Raw genomic sequence first — 14,014 nt, forward strand, 5'->3', positions numbered from 1 at the left:
ATCATACTATCTTTTAATTCTTGAATTTGAGTGAATAAAATGTTTAAATTGACTCGAAATACTTCTTTTATGTTTTCGTCTGTCAAATCAGATTTCTCTTCAAGTTCTTTAATAGAATCAACCATAGCTTTCATTTCTTTTTCAATTTTATCTTGTAATTGAACTATTAATAATGAATTATTTTTAAAATCTTTTGTTAATTCTTCAATATTCTTTACTTCTGTTTCTAATGTCTGTTTTATACTTTTAATATCTTCAAGATTATAATCATCTATTACACCTTGAACTTTTTTAAACATAAATCGTCTCGAAACTGCATCGTTGGGTTTATCTGGATTTCCTAGGTTTATATGTTTATTACCTCCCATATCTAATGCTCTGTTCATTGTGTTATCAAGTTCCTTATTTCTGTGAAGATACGATTCCGATTCTTTCTTAAGTTTTTTGAATTGTTTTTTAGTAGCATAATCACTTAAATCAATATCAAATTTAACTTTACTTATACTGTCGGGTTCACTTATTTGTTTTACATCATTAAAAACTCCCATCTATATATTACCAGTAAAGTTTTTTCTTAAAAACTTCCTTGGTTTGTCAATATATTGTTGCATTAGCAAAAGAGTTAGGGTTAATATTTTGTTCATTACAAATCATATCATTTTCTCGTTTACTTGGACTTTCAAATGAAATATAATGTGAACAGTTAATCCGAATATCTTTTGGTGTTTTATAATAAGACTGACTTAAATAAATAACACAACAGTTTTTATGACGCCCTTGAATGAAGTATTTTGTTATTTCATTTTGAACCTTTTTATCTTCACATACAAAATCATCAAATATTACTACTTTTTGTTTTTCTGATTCAAGATTCTCACAAGGTTCAATTTGGTTGGAATCGGCCGAATATTCAAGTATTTCATTTGGATCTACTTTAATTTTTTTTGCAATTTGGCTTAAGTGGTTAATTAAATCCTGATATTTAGATTGTTCTAGGTTTTTAGCATACAAGTATAATTTATCATAATATATAAGAGGTTTTCGAAGTATATGCATTAGTGTATTTGTTTTTCCAGATCCAGAAGATCCACATATTAACATTCTAAAACATGAATCCGGCATAAAAGGATAATGTTGTTTAAAGTTATTGGATTTATTACTTTTTGTATCATAATTTGGAATTTCCATTATATAATAATATTACATTATTTTACATTATCTTACATTATCTTACATTATCTTACATTATTATATAAATGCAATCAAAACTTAATGAAATAAGAATAAGAAAAAACTTAGTCGGGCAAAAGATGAGGGCTCTTAGAGAAGAAATAATGAGAGAAAAAATTAAAAAAGCTACAAATCGGGACATGTATACTGAAATTTATAAACCAATTACTGAAGGAATAAAAAGTCAAAAAGAAGAATTGTCAAGTCAGTTAAAAGCATTACCTGGAATTAAGGAACAATTAGCGTTACTTCCAAAAAGGTTTGTTGATAAAATGCAAGAACAAAGATTGGCAGAGTTATTGGAAGAACCACCCCCGGGGGAACTAGAACAACCATTATTATCACCATTACCGCAAAAACTAGACAACAAAGAGATTGATAAAATACTGGAAGATTATAAAAGAGGTAGAGAATTTACACCAAAAGAATATGAGGATTATCTTAGAGAAAAAGAAAAAGAGGATTATTTTAGAGAAATAGAAGGGGATTATAGTAGAGAAAAAGAATTTCCTGAAGAATTGGGAGCAAGACCAAAAGAATTTACAATTAGATTTAATAAAGACATTGATTTAGAACTTTTAGATAAAGAAAAATATAACACACCACAAGAAGTGTTTGACTTTTTTCACACCGAATCTGAAAATCCTGATGAAATAATGACTAGGGAAGAAGTAGAAAATATCATAGAAAAGACATCAAAGGATATAAGAAAATTGGGTAATGACTCTGGTGCAATAACTCGAAAGAAAAACCCCACAGATCTTGATTTAAAGCAACGGGAAGCAATTATAGCTAAGTCGAATAATTTTAAAAAATATAGAGAAACGATCTATGATATTCTTAGCACAGGTAAATATATGGGAAAAGGAATAAGATATCATAACCCATATAAAGTTTCACCAAATGGCCAATATGGTAATTTAATTATTGATCTTAATAAACTTTATAGTCAAAACAAATTGACTGCTAAGGATAGAATAACTGGAAAAGAAGTAATTAACACTAAAGTAGATAATGATTTAATTGATTTGATTAATAAAAGATATAACAATAATAAAAAACATTCAATTCATTCTAGAAAAATATTTAAAGAATTAACAGAAAAATCAGGATTGCCTATCAATAAAAGATCTATGAAATTTAAAAAAGTAATTAGGGGACAAGGTTATGGTATCTGTCCGTGCAATCCAGAAGAATTGGTTAATGACTTGGAGTTAATTTGTGGTTCGATTGATGCTGGAAATAATAATGAAGAACTAAAAAATGAAGGTATTAGGGTAGTAGATCAATTATTAAAAATGAATTCACTCTTACCAAAACAACATGAAATGTTATATAAAAAATATTTTTCTTGAATATATAAATGGAACAAAAAATAGTATTAAGTTCTGAAACAGTTAAAGATGATAATAAAAATACCCCGCGTGATTTTACAATCAGATTTGGTCGTTCTTTAATTTTAGATAAAAATAAAACTTATGCTGTTGGTTTGGATAGTATTAACACTATGACTTATTCTTGGCATAATATTAGTGATGAATATGATAATAAAAGAATTCGTTATAATAATGGTAAGGATTGGAAAGATATTATATTTACAAATGGTTCTTACAGTTACACTGATATTAATAATTACATAAGGGAAACATTAATAAGTAATGATGATTATGAATTTGATAAATCAGATATTGCTCCAATAAGTTTGGAATTTGATTTAAGTAGTTTTAAGATTTTGATTTCAATTAAAGATAATTTTATGTTGGATTTAAGAATGACAAATTTTCATACATTGCTTGGATTTGAGAAAAAAGCATTGAGAAATACTGAATGGGGAACTACAACACCAAATATAACTAACTCTGTGGATACAATTTATATTCATTGTGATCTTATTGATAATTCACTTGTTGATGGTAATTTGAGTGATATTATCTATGTTTTAAGTACTGCAGATTTAACAAGAGCTTATCCGTTTACAAAAGAACCACAAAGAGTTGGATATTCTGAAATTAATAAAAATATTATAAATTCAATAAGAATATATATTACAGATATATTTGGTAGAATAAAATTATTTTAATGAGGTTGAAACAAGTTTTACATTAATATTAAAAGAAATTAATTAAAATTTAGTTTTATATAATGTACAAGAAAGTTTATGATAAAAATAAAGGAATATTTATTTATGTTGATGCTCACACGGGAAAAGAAATCATACATGGTATACCTGTGGTCTCCGAGGACGCAGTCCTTGGTACAGGTAATTTTGACACTTTAACGAAATTGTTTTCAAGTGGAGTTGCATCTTCAATTAGCACAGCTGGAAAAAAAGCTCTGGAAACAGCAGGAAAAGCCGCGCTAGAAAGTGGAACAAAAAAGGTTGGAGTGGAAGTTGGAAATTTAGCTGCTAATAAAATTATTGAAAAATTTAAAAAGAAACCTGCTCCGGCAGTTGGTAATTTAATTGCCAAGGAATTACAAGAAAAGAATAACAGTAAAAATAATAAGAAGGAGGATATTAATATGAGAATAAATAAAATATTGTCAGGATCGGGGACGCATAAACGTATTAACAGATTAATTTATAAAAAATAATATATAATATATACATGTTTAGAACAAAACAATATTGTGAAAGATACGAACTAACTCCTATTCAATTAGATACAGCTTTAATATCTGTCTTGGGAAATAATGTTAAGCAACAAAAAAACGGATATCACTTTACAATTAATGATAGAAGCTCATATTTTGATTGGTTTAATGGTTATTTTGAAGTAAGTTTTAAAGTTAATAAATTTACTGATGGTGTTAATTATGCTGACGGAGATCAAATTGCTTTAATTAATAATGCAGCTTCATTAATTGATCAGTTAGTGGTTAAACAAAATGGGAAAATTGTATATGATTGTAATAATTTATACAAAGTAATAAATGTAAAATATTTAGTTGAATTATCTAATGATTATGCAGAATCAACTGGAACAAATGAATTTATCTCTTTAGATACTACTGCTGTTGCCGAAAGTAGGAATGACCAAGCTGGATATAGTAAAGGTTTTGCTTCTAGAAAGTTATCAATCCAGGGTGGTAATGAGTTAAATGCTAAAATTCCACTAAATAATTATTCATTTTTTCAGGGTTTAGAAACTAATATTTTACCTCCAAGTCAAATTCAAATAACACTGCAGTTGACAGATGATGAGGAATTAATTTTTAGAGCTAATGCTGCTGATCCAGGTAGGGTAATTGTAACAAAATTAATTCTATGGGTTCCACGTTTAATTTTTAATGAATTTGGGTTTAATCTAATTTATGAAAGATTTACAAAAGCAAGATGGTCATACCTTCGGGAAATGGTGACACAATCAACTGATACACGACAGACGAACATAACTTTTAGAATAACAGCTGGTGTAATAAAACCACAACATGTATTTATTTATTTACAACGACCTGATAAAAGTAATGCACAAAGACAGAATCCGCATTTATTAGATACATTTAAAACTAATGCAGCAGATGATGATTGTACATTGGAATCTTGTCGTCTTGAAGTTGGTAATGGTGTTTTTATCCAGAAACAGAATACACAAGTATATCAAGAATATATGACGATGTAATTAATTATTATTATAAACAAAAACATAAGACTACCGGAAGTCTGCTAAATAGATAAAACTTTAATAATTTATTTGGATTTGTTCATTTTAACTTGGAATATAAAAAGGAAGTAACTACAGAAGATCCTAAACACATTACATTAACAGCTAAATTAAATGTTCGGCCGGCAGCAAATGTCCGTGTTTATGCAATTGTATTGTATGAAGAAACAGTTTAAATAAATACTATTGGAAATTAACTTATTATTGTTTAAATAAAATAAAATTAAAATTAAATTAAAATAAAATAAATATAAAGTATATAATGTCATCAAATTATATTGAATATAAGGTTAACCTAACAGATGGGCAAAAGAAAAATTTAGCACAAGCTTATAATAATAAAATTCCATATACTTTTAGATTAAAATATGAACAACTGCATGGAAACTTTCCTTTACTTTTAACAAAAACACAAATTAATCAAATTAAAAAGTCTATTAGAAATAATAAGGGGTTAGAAATTACAATTTCAAAAAAACAAATGTCCAGTCAAGGTCAAAATGGTGGATTTTTAGGAGCTTTAGCTGGTTTGTTAGGAAAAACAATTCTTCCAATGGCAGCAAAAATAGCTCCAAAAATATTAGCTCCTCTGGGCATCGGAGCCCTCTCTGGGCTGGCCAGTACTGGTGTTAGTAAGTTACTTGGGAATGGTATGATTTCGGTAGCTAATGATAAGAGAAATATGATATCGCCATATCTTACACCTAATCAAAAAAGGCAACTAGTAGGATCTGGAGTGATTAAATTAACACAAAAACAGAGACAATATGGCGGCTTTTTGGGTATGCTGGCTGCTAGTCTAGGAATACCTTTGATTACATCTTTGTTAAGTGGGAAAGGATTACAGATTGATTCCCAACGGAGGTCGTACAGACGAATTCCTATAGTGAAAAAAAAAAAAATTTATAAACAAACCAATTTGAACAATGGGTTAAAAAATTAAGAATTAAAAATTTTAGGGGTGTATTTAGTAGAAATAATTTACCAAAATCAAAGTTGAATAATGAATGTGGAATTATAAATTTGGACGACTCTGTTGGGCCTGGAACACATTGGGTTTGTTACTTAAATACTTTGTACTTTGATCAAACCAGAGGTTTTCGGAAAAGTACTTTGTACTTTGATCCATTTGGACTTCCTCCACCGAAGGAGGTAATTGAATATATACCCGGAGTTAAGTATAACAACATACAATATCAAGACAAAACAAGTACGCTCTGTGGATATTATTGTTTATTTTTCATTAAAATGTTACAAGATGGTATAAATATTTATGATTTATTGTATAGAATACTACAAGTTAACAATCAAAGAGTAAATGAACAAACAATTATAAATTATTTTAAACTATTTTAAGTGTGGAGTTTAAATATAGAATCTCTTAAATTTTCCTTCTGGATTTTATTTTTAAATATATGTTTTCTTCATTTGGTTAAACAAAAGATTTTAATAAATAATTTATTAAAATCTTTTGTTTTTTTAATTGGTCGACTTTGGATTTTTTAGAAGAGGGTGGTTAATTAAAATTGAAAAAAGTGTCCCAGAAGCGCCATTTCTTATACTACTCCCGCGTGCAATTCATTTTACGAATGATAGAGGCTAGTCACGTGAATATTTTTGATGGCCATGTTACACAATATTTGCTGCAATCTTTAAGCAATGGGGAGAATACATGGAGGAAATTTCAACAACAAAATCCAGGTGCGTAGCGCGAAGTGTAGATCTAGCTCATATCGTAAAAAGTAGTTACCATTTCTTCTAACACTGTTGTTTCAAGTACGTCGTGTTATAATCGAAATAACAAGTTCCCAAATGTGATTTATCGTAGATTCTAACACGACTTGATTCATTTTCCTATACTGGTACTGATGATAAACTCGGACGGAAAATGAGGTTTTTTACCTGTAACTTTTTTATTGCTGCAAATTGTTATCAGTGGTTTGTATCAAAATAAAGCTTAGCTCTTACTGAATAATTGACATAATTTAAATTTATATTTAGCAAGCAAACTCACAAGAAGTGAGGCCCTGAAAGGGGTATATAAAATGGGGACTTACGAACGTTGACTGATGATAAATTCGACCACTTTGTCATTTAAAAAAAATTCTCCATAGTATTATATTGAAACTTTCCCAAAAATGATGCAACAATCATTCCCGATCAAGTAATGAAAAGTGACCCAATGTCAGGCCTTCATGTATTGACAGTGAGCATGCGCAAAAAAAAAAACATTCTCTTCCCCAGTATTTTTGGGTAAATATTTTTTAAACAGATAAATGTAAGTCATTTATTTATCTACAGAATATTTACCAATTTTGTTTTTGTTTACACCAGTTGGTATTTTAAGTGGTTGCTATTAGACGGCATGTTCAATTATATAAAAACTAATTGCAATTGAATAATTTGAAGATGGTCGACTTCATAATCTGTTCGAGTTTATCATCAGTACCAGTATAACAAAGAAGACTGAAAGTTGTGTGTTATTTTTCAACGATTCACTGTTCTGACGTCACAATTATTACGTCATAGCGTCAAACGACATAGCGGCGCGTTGAAAAAGAAACCATCAGAAAACAGGCAAATATTTGACGGACGTCGTCAAGGATGTGCTTAAAAATTATTGGTAACGTGTTAGAATCGAAATAATATACCTCATTTAGTGATTTGCTCTTGAATAACATATTGTTTGTCGTTCAGATGCGTAGCCTATTATTATAAACTTGAAACTTCGGATCTAAACTCCAGACAATGATTTTATTCAACGACAAATCTCTGGATGATATATATTATTTCTTAAATAACCAGAGTTTTTCGTTCTACGGCCTTCGTGATATATTCTGACGCATAAGAACTCAAGATACGGGTTATTCTACGATAAACCACACTTAAGAACTTATATGAACTTAGGTGCTACCTAAAAGGCAGAGCTCCCTTGAAAAATCAGCAGTGCCCCTTGAAAATTGAGTGATGCTGGAATTATCTGGAATTATGGATCCGTTTTAGGAAGTTTATGTTCATTAAGATCTATTAAAATTTTAAGAATTGATGATAATTCATGATTTCTGAATGAATGTCTTAGAATGCATTAAGATTAAATCTTGACATGCGGACACTCTACAAATATGCTATATACGAACTAAAGAAAGTTACGGTTCTTTTTAGAAGGAAGAATGTGTCCAACTTTAAGGCAAAAATACTGCTATGATAGACGTCTGCTATGGGAAAATGAAATTCATTTACATGTACAAAGCTTGTTTAAAATCCAAAAGACTAGCCATTTTTAAAAGTTAGTTATGAGAATTTTACCCAGAAAAATTACTGTTTGCCGAAATTCTCGAAAACTCCTGTTTTATTTACTGAACTGCTAAGTTAACAGTCTATGACATTTTTATGGTTTATCTTTTAGCACTACTGGTATAGAATATGAATGGTAGTAGGAGCCTTTTCGATGTTTATTGATAATTCATAGGCAATAGTTTGTGTTTTTTTCCTCCTAGTAATAAACTCTGGTCAGTTGTGGATGAAATGTATGTGAACAGGGAGAAGAGCATTATGTGCTTTTCACAGTTCAATGCCCGTATATTTTGATCCCAAAACCTTTTTTAAAAATAAGTTTTATCTACAGACAGTACATTGGAACCCGACACCACTAACAAAACACTTGTTAAATTTCACATGAATCTCTTTATTTTTTACAATGCTTTCAAAACTCATATTAAATAAATAAATAAAACTGAAAAAAAAAAAACAATAAAAAAAAAACAATATGCATCTGGTGAGGATCGAACTCCCGACCTTTGGTTTTCAACGCGAACTCGCTACCCACTGTACCAATGTGGAAGTATGACGTCATCACCTCAAATATAAGTATATATAATAAATTTCAGCTATGGAAGCGTGACGAAAATCGTTTCGCATTGAAAATATTGTATTTTATCTTTTTTTTTCTTCGTAGAAGATGTATTTAACACTAAATTCTTATTATCAGACGCTCATTTACATTTTCATTCAACGTTCAAAGCAGTAAGCGAAAAGCTTTTGACAACCGTAAACAGCAAGCGTCTACTGATGTTTTTTTCTGATTAATTACTATGAGCATTGTGTGCTGGAAAAAAACCGAACAACACCGATTCCAAAAATGTACCACGAATTTTCAACTCGATAGTAATTCTTTACACAGTTTTATTCATTTTGTTTTTCACACGTTTAACCGTAATGCGACGCTATCGGCGCCGCTTCGCGGCGCCGGTAGCTCTGCTAATATGACTTTTAAAAGGCACCGCCTAGCATGGGGATTTATCTTTTATAAATCTACTTACGAAGAAATAATATGAAATTAGGTGCTACCTTTGACGCGGAAAGCCCGTTACAAGTTAAATTAAGCTTAATAAAGTCTTTACAGTAAAGATGCAATTCATGAAAAACTGTGTTATGTATTTGGTGGATAAAATAGTTAAATAATTTGTATGAGTCTGGACAATGTGCAACCATAGTGACAGCAAACTCGGGTTAATATAGTCGTCCTTGAAAGGTAACAAAATGTGTAACACCTCTCATGCTACCAGTGAATGTTTTTGTTTTTTTCCAGGAGGCTACTCAGAGAATTATTTATATTAAGCTTTCGTTGAAATTGTGTGTAAACTAAGAAATACTTAAAGATATCAAATGGCCATCTTTCGCTTGAAAATATTTTATCTAGATCTACATTATCTGAATAAATAAAAGCCTCATCAAATATTATTAACTTTACTGAATATATGTTATATGTTATTCATAATTAAAAGTCATGTTGTTCCAGTTAGTTGTTCAAAAGCAGCCATTAGTCCCATTATACATTTATACTGTGTTTATCTGTACTTGAATACAGTGTTTGCTATTTTAAACTTAATGCATTTATAGTTCTGTTAAACCACGTAAACTTGCAAAGTGATGAAGTGGCTAGGGGTCAAATCACCGGACCTCTAGACCCGGAGTAAAAAATGTCCAGTTGTCAATATACATATACTATTATGAAATGTATTACCAGTGTACAAGACAGTTGCTGGTAAAAAGATATAATTAGTTGTCATAAAGATAGATGCCGTCATTATGTTATTTTTAATATCTTAATAATTAGCTCTCACTCTGGTTCGAGGCATATTGAATATGAATTTTCTGGTAATCATCGTTATTTATTTAGCCATACAGCAAAAGGAAATTAATGAGCACATTCCATGACTTAAATACTAAAGAAAATGTCAAGTCCATCATTTATTTTAGCATTTTTTTTTCACTATTACAGGAATGGGTCAGGTACTGTTTAAATGGTGAAAAATTAGTTTAAATAGTTTAAAAATTCTAGAAAATGGGAATAAGTGACTCATGAATTAGTTTAAATAGTCAAAGAACTAAAAATACATTTATTTTCATAGCTGGATATTTGGAATAAATGACTCATGAATTCTCCAAATTTGGGGAAAATGTATAGTATTGTAAATAAAAATTTTGTCAGCTTTCATTTTCTCTCATTGAAAAAGTATTTTATACTTATGACTCAAGGATTGACATAATTATATATATTTTCTCAAAATCGGGATTTTTTCACTGCTACATTTGGGAATAAATGCCATATTTGGCGATAGGGAATGGAACCTTCTAAGCGACCCTTCGATATAGAGAAAAACTCGCTGTATTATCATTCATCAGTCCCGAAAAAAACAAGAATTTGATTCTTGTTTATCATTTATCAAATTTGCGATCGTATATTTATTAATTAAAAATGAAAAGTAAGGTGCAAGCAGTAAGAACATTCAACTCAAACCTGTAAGTCACACAGCGTTATGTTATGAAAAGCAAAGTATTTGTTCCTTAAATACTTTTCTTTAGCATAATAAATTATGTCTGTGTGACTTACTTGGGTGGTTGCTGTTACTGCTTGCACTTTATTTTTCATTTTTAAACTAGTAAACTTTAAAAGCCCTCTTATTATCATATATATGTTTTTCACCAACTGCGTGCAAATAGAAAATTTAAATGTGCAGTCAGTAAATTTCCAGTTAAAATAACTATCATGCATATAAATTTCATGAAATAATTGAAATACTCACAAGTATACTTTTTAGAATAGGCAGTAATTATGTTTGTATCACTTTCATTAATTGAAACAAAAATCAGCTAACATTGCCCCTATTAGTTCGACTAACATTGCCCCATACCAGTGGCATTCTCATACTTCAAGAATAAAACATTTGGCAATTTGATAACTTTATTAAGGCAAAATTGAAAACAGTAGAGTTGGCATTTAAATTTGTGGTGGCAATCAACAGAAAACATCATAATTATGTTTGTTCATTTTCAGAGAAAACGGATTTAATCGCAGCCAAACATTTTCTTGTTATAGTTTATCAATTTCAATCCACTGTGTACAGCGTAACTGTTGCGCTGTATTTTAATTTGTGAGTTCGCTCAAAATATAGTCTTAGTGGACTCGTCAACTCTGTAATGTGACTTAACTGGTCGAACACCTCTTGATATATCATTCAATTTTCCTAATGTTCCATACTTTGATACGCTTCCTTTCCTTCGGTTAAACTCGTGGTCTCTGCAATAAAAAGTAACACTGGTAATTTGTGTAATATATTGCAATGTAATGCAAAATTAAAATAATATATAGAACTAAACATACAACATTATACACTGTTGCACTTGACGCTTTTGTTTTGTTTCTAACAATTAAAATAAATTTTGCAAGTAAACGGCATTTCAATGTTTGTCCTTGCCATTCATTTCCCTAGCAAATTACTTATATGTCTTCTGTATTATGGCACTGCAATTAATTTACTTTTCATTACTGGTTGGTAACCAACATTGCTTGTGTGTACTATAATATTACGCAAAAAATGTATCTGACTTTAGGTTGCTAAAATTGTTGGTTCAGAATAGGAATAGAAAATAAGAATAGGCTTACAAAATTTTATAAATTGTCTTTGATATCAATAACACTTACCTAACGGTTATTTCTGATATACGTGTTAGCGTAGTTTGTTCAACTAATGAAGATTCATGTTCATGCTCTCGGGTTATAATAGCGTCTGATGTTCATAGCATCTAGACCTGAAAAGATCTGAAAGAAAACAACTGCATGTTAAAGTCGTTGTATGTATAGTGTGTATAGCTGGACAAGATCCAAAAGACAAAATGTACCTATAGACAATGTCTCCGAAAGTTTAGTTTTATTTTTGCTTGCAACCTAGACAGCTGAATCTATAAACAGGGAAGATGTTAGAATTATGTAGGAACACTAGCCCTAATCCTTCCAGGTTTCATGAAAACATGATAAGGTTTTTTTTTCAACAATTATATTAAAATATCAAAGGGCCACTTGATGCTATAAAAATGTACGACCCTAAACAGAAAAGAAATGTACACGAGTTACACAATAAACATTCTCTGATAGTTGGACACAATTTTTTCAGAAAAAGTTTGCAACAAAAATTGCTTGAAATACAAGTTTGCAACAAAAACTAGCTTGAACAAGATTTATTTGGGTATAACACTATCCCGAAAACATGCAGAGCCAAACGTTTATAGAATTCTTCAGAATTAATTGTTTTGTCTCGCTTAAGCTAGGGCCCCAAAACAGGCTAGTTTGATCATTAGAATGTAAAAAACGGCAAGAAACGACGAAATTATATTTAATTTGTAAAACTAAAAGAGATTTATCTCCCTTTAAGCACAAGTAACTCAATATTTTGAACTTGTTTAACAAATACTAGAATTTATGTAACAGAATGCAGGACAGTTTAGACAAATTCATTCGATAAGAAAATAGAAAATAACATAATCTGAGGTGGCCGTTTTGAAATCAAAATGGCCGCCAAAATAAGGATGATAAAAATTGTTATCAATGAATTTTGAGAGACCGGGTGTTATAATATGGGGTGAGGGGGGAGGGGGGGGGGGCACGTCAAAACATCGTATTTTGTAGACTAATGTATGAGTGACCAAGGTCTGTCCTGCACACCCGCTTTAGTATACTCGACGGAGGTGATTATTGCATGGTACGTCAAAAAGCTGCTGTTGCGTCCAGGAAAACATAATTAATGTTTTTCGAGTAAAACAGAAAAAGTGGAAACCCCACAGGTCGCTCAACACGACACAAACGAAAATGCTGCAGACTCGGATTGATTAAGCCTGTTCATGGATGGTAGCGGAAATGGATGATACACGGAACCTTCAATGATACACTAGCGTGTAATTCCATGAAAAGCGGCGTATGGTTCCCAGTTAATGTAATGGGTTTGCACTAGCTGTTTCCTTGACGATGAGTGCTGCATGAAGAGGAGTCGTATAAGCGGTATACCTGCGTTGGTTTGGATTCTTTAAAGTTACATTACTGGTGCAACTATACTGGAGTCCGTAGTCCTGCCTTAGTAACGTCTGGAATGACGCCAGACTCGAAGACTGTGTTATCTATTTTAAGATTTGTTCTTGCAGTGCTACCATATGGAATAGTTTCAATTGTACGTCTGTCTCGTAATCAGGTGATTTACTTCTATGTACGGATTTCATAGCTACCTGTAGTTTCTCCATACTAGCCAGTTCAATTTTTGACATATTAAATATAGTTTTGATATGTTTAATTTCTGAATTTACCAAATTGTTATAGATTTCATCAAAAGTTTTATTTATTCTTTACCTCAACTACTTTCTCAAATTATTCTTTAAACCCCTCAGTAACGTTTGTAGAAGCATGGTATCTCAACTTCGTCTGAAACTTCTGCCTGATTACTAATTTAAAGAAAAATTTAGAGTCTTTTGTTCTTGTGGAATGAATAATTTCAATATCCTTGCTGCGTCTACATGCCTTTTCATGCCAGAATTCAGTTCAGAATAGTATTTTTTTCTTTTGAATATAGCGGATGATATGGGTTTCTTGGTCGGTCGCTTAAGCTCCAATGCTTTTATGCTAGTCGCAGCTTTTAATTAATTGATTTTGCTATTTCTGTGTTCCAGACTTACAGTTTTGGTTAAGCGCCGAGTGACTTCTTCATTACATTGAAGCTGGTAATACTATCCTTGTAGCTCTCGCAGGCTATTGCGGTTTCCAAAAATCTGCATTCAAACATTCATTAAGTCTA

The 14,014-nt window shown here is 30.7% G+C and overlaps 1 long non-coding RNA gene across 1 annotated transcript; it reads right to left on the reverse strand.

The window, feature by feature from the left end:
* Positions 1-11,212: 11,212 nt before the first annotated feature.
* LOC123537553 (uncharacterized) lies at positions 11,213-12,199 on the reverse strand. The gene is made up of 2 exons (XR_006683559.2): positions 11,881-12,199; positions 11,213-11,475 (listed from the first exon to the last, which is right to left on the reverse strand). It is a non-coding gene; the product is annotated as an uncharacterized LOC123537553 (long non-coding RNA).
* Between the last annotated feature and the right edge of the window lie 1,815 nt (positions 12,200-14,014).

This window comes from Mercenaria mercenaria, chromosome 17 (genome assembly GCF_021730395.1).
Source record: "Mercenaria mercenaria strain notata chromosome 17, MADL_Memer_1, whole genome shotgun sequence".
Taxonomy (NCBI): Eukaryota; Metazoa; Mollusca; class Bivalvia; order Venerida; family Veneridae; genus Mercenaria; species Mercenaria mercenaria.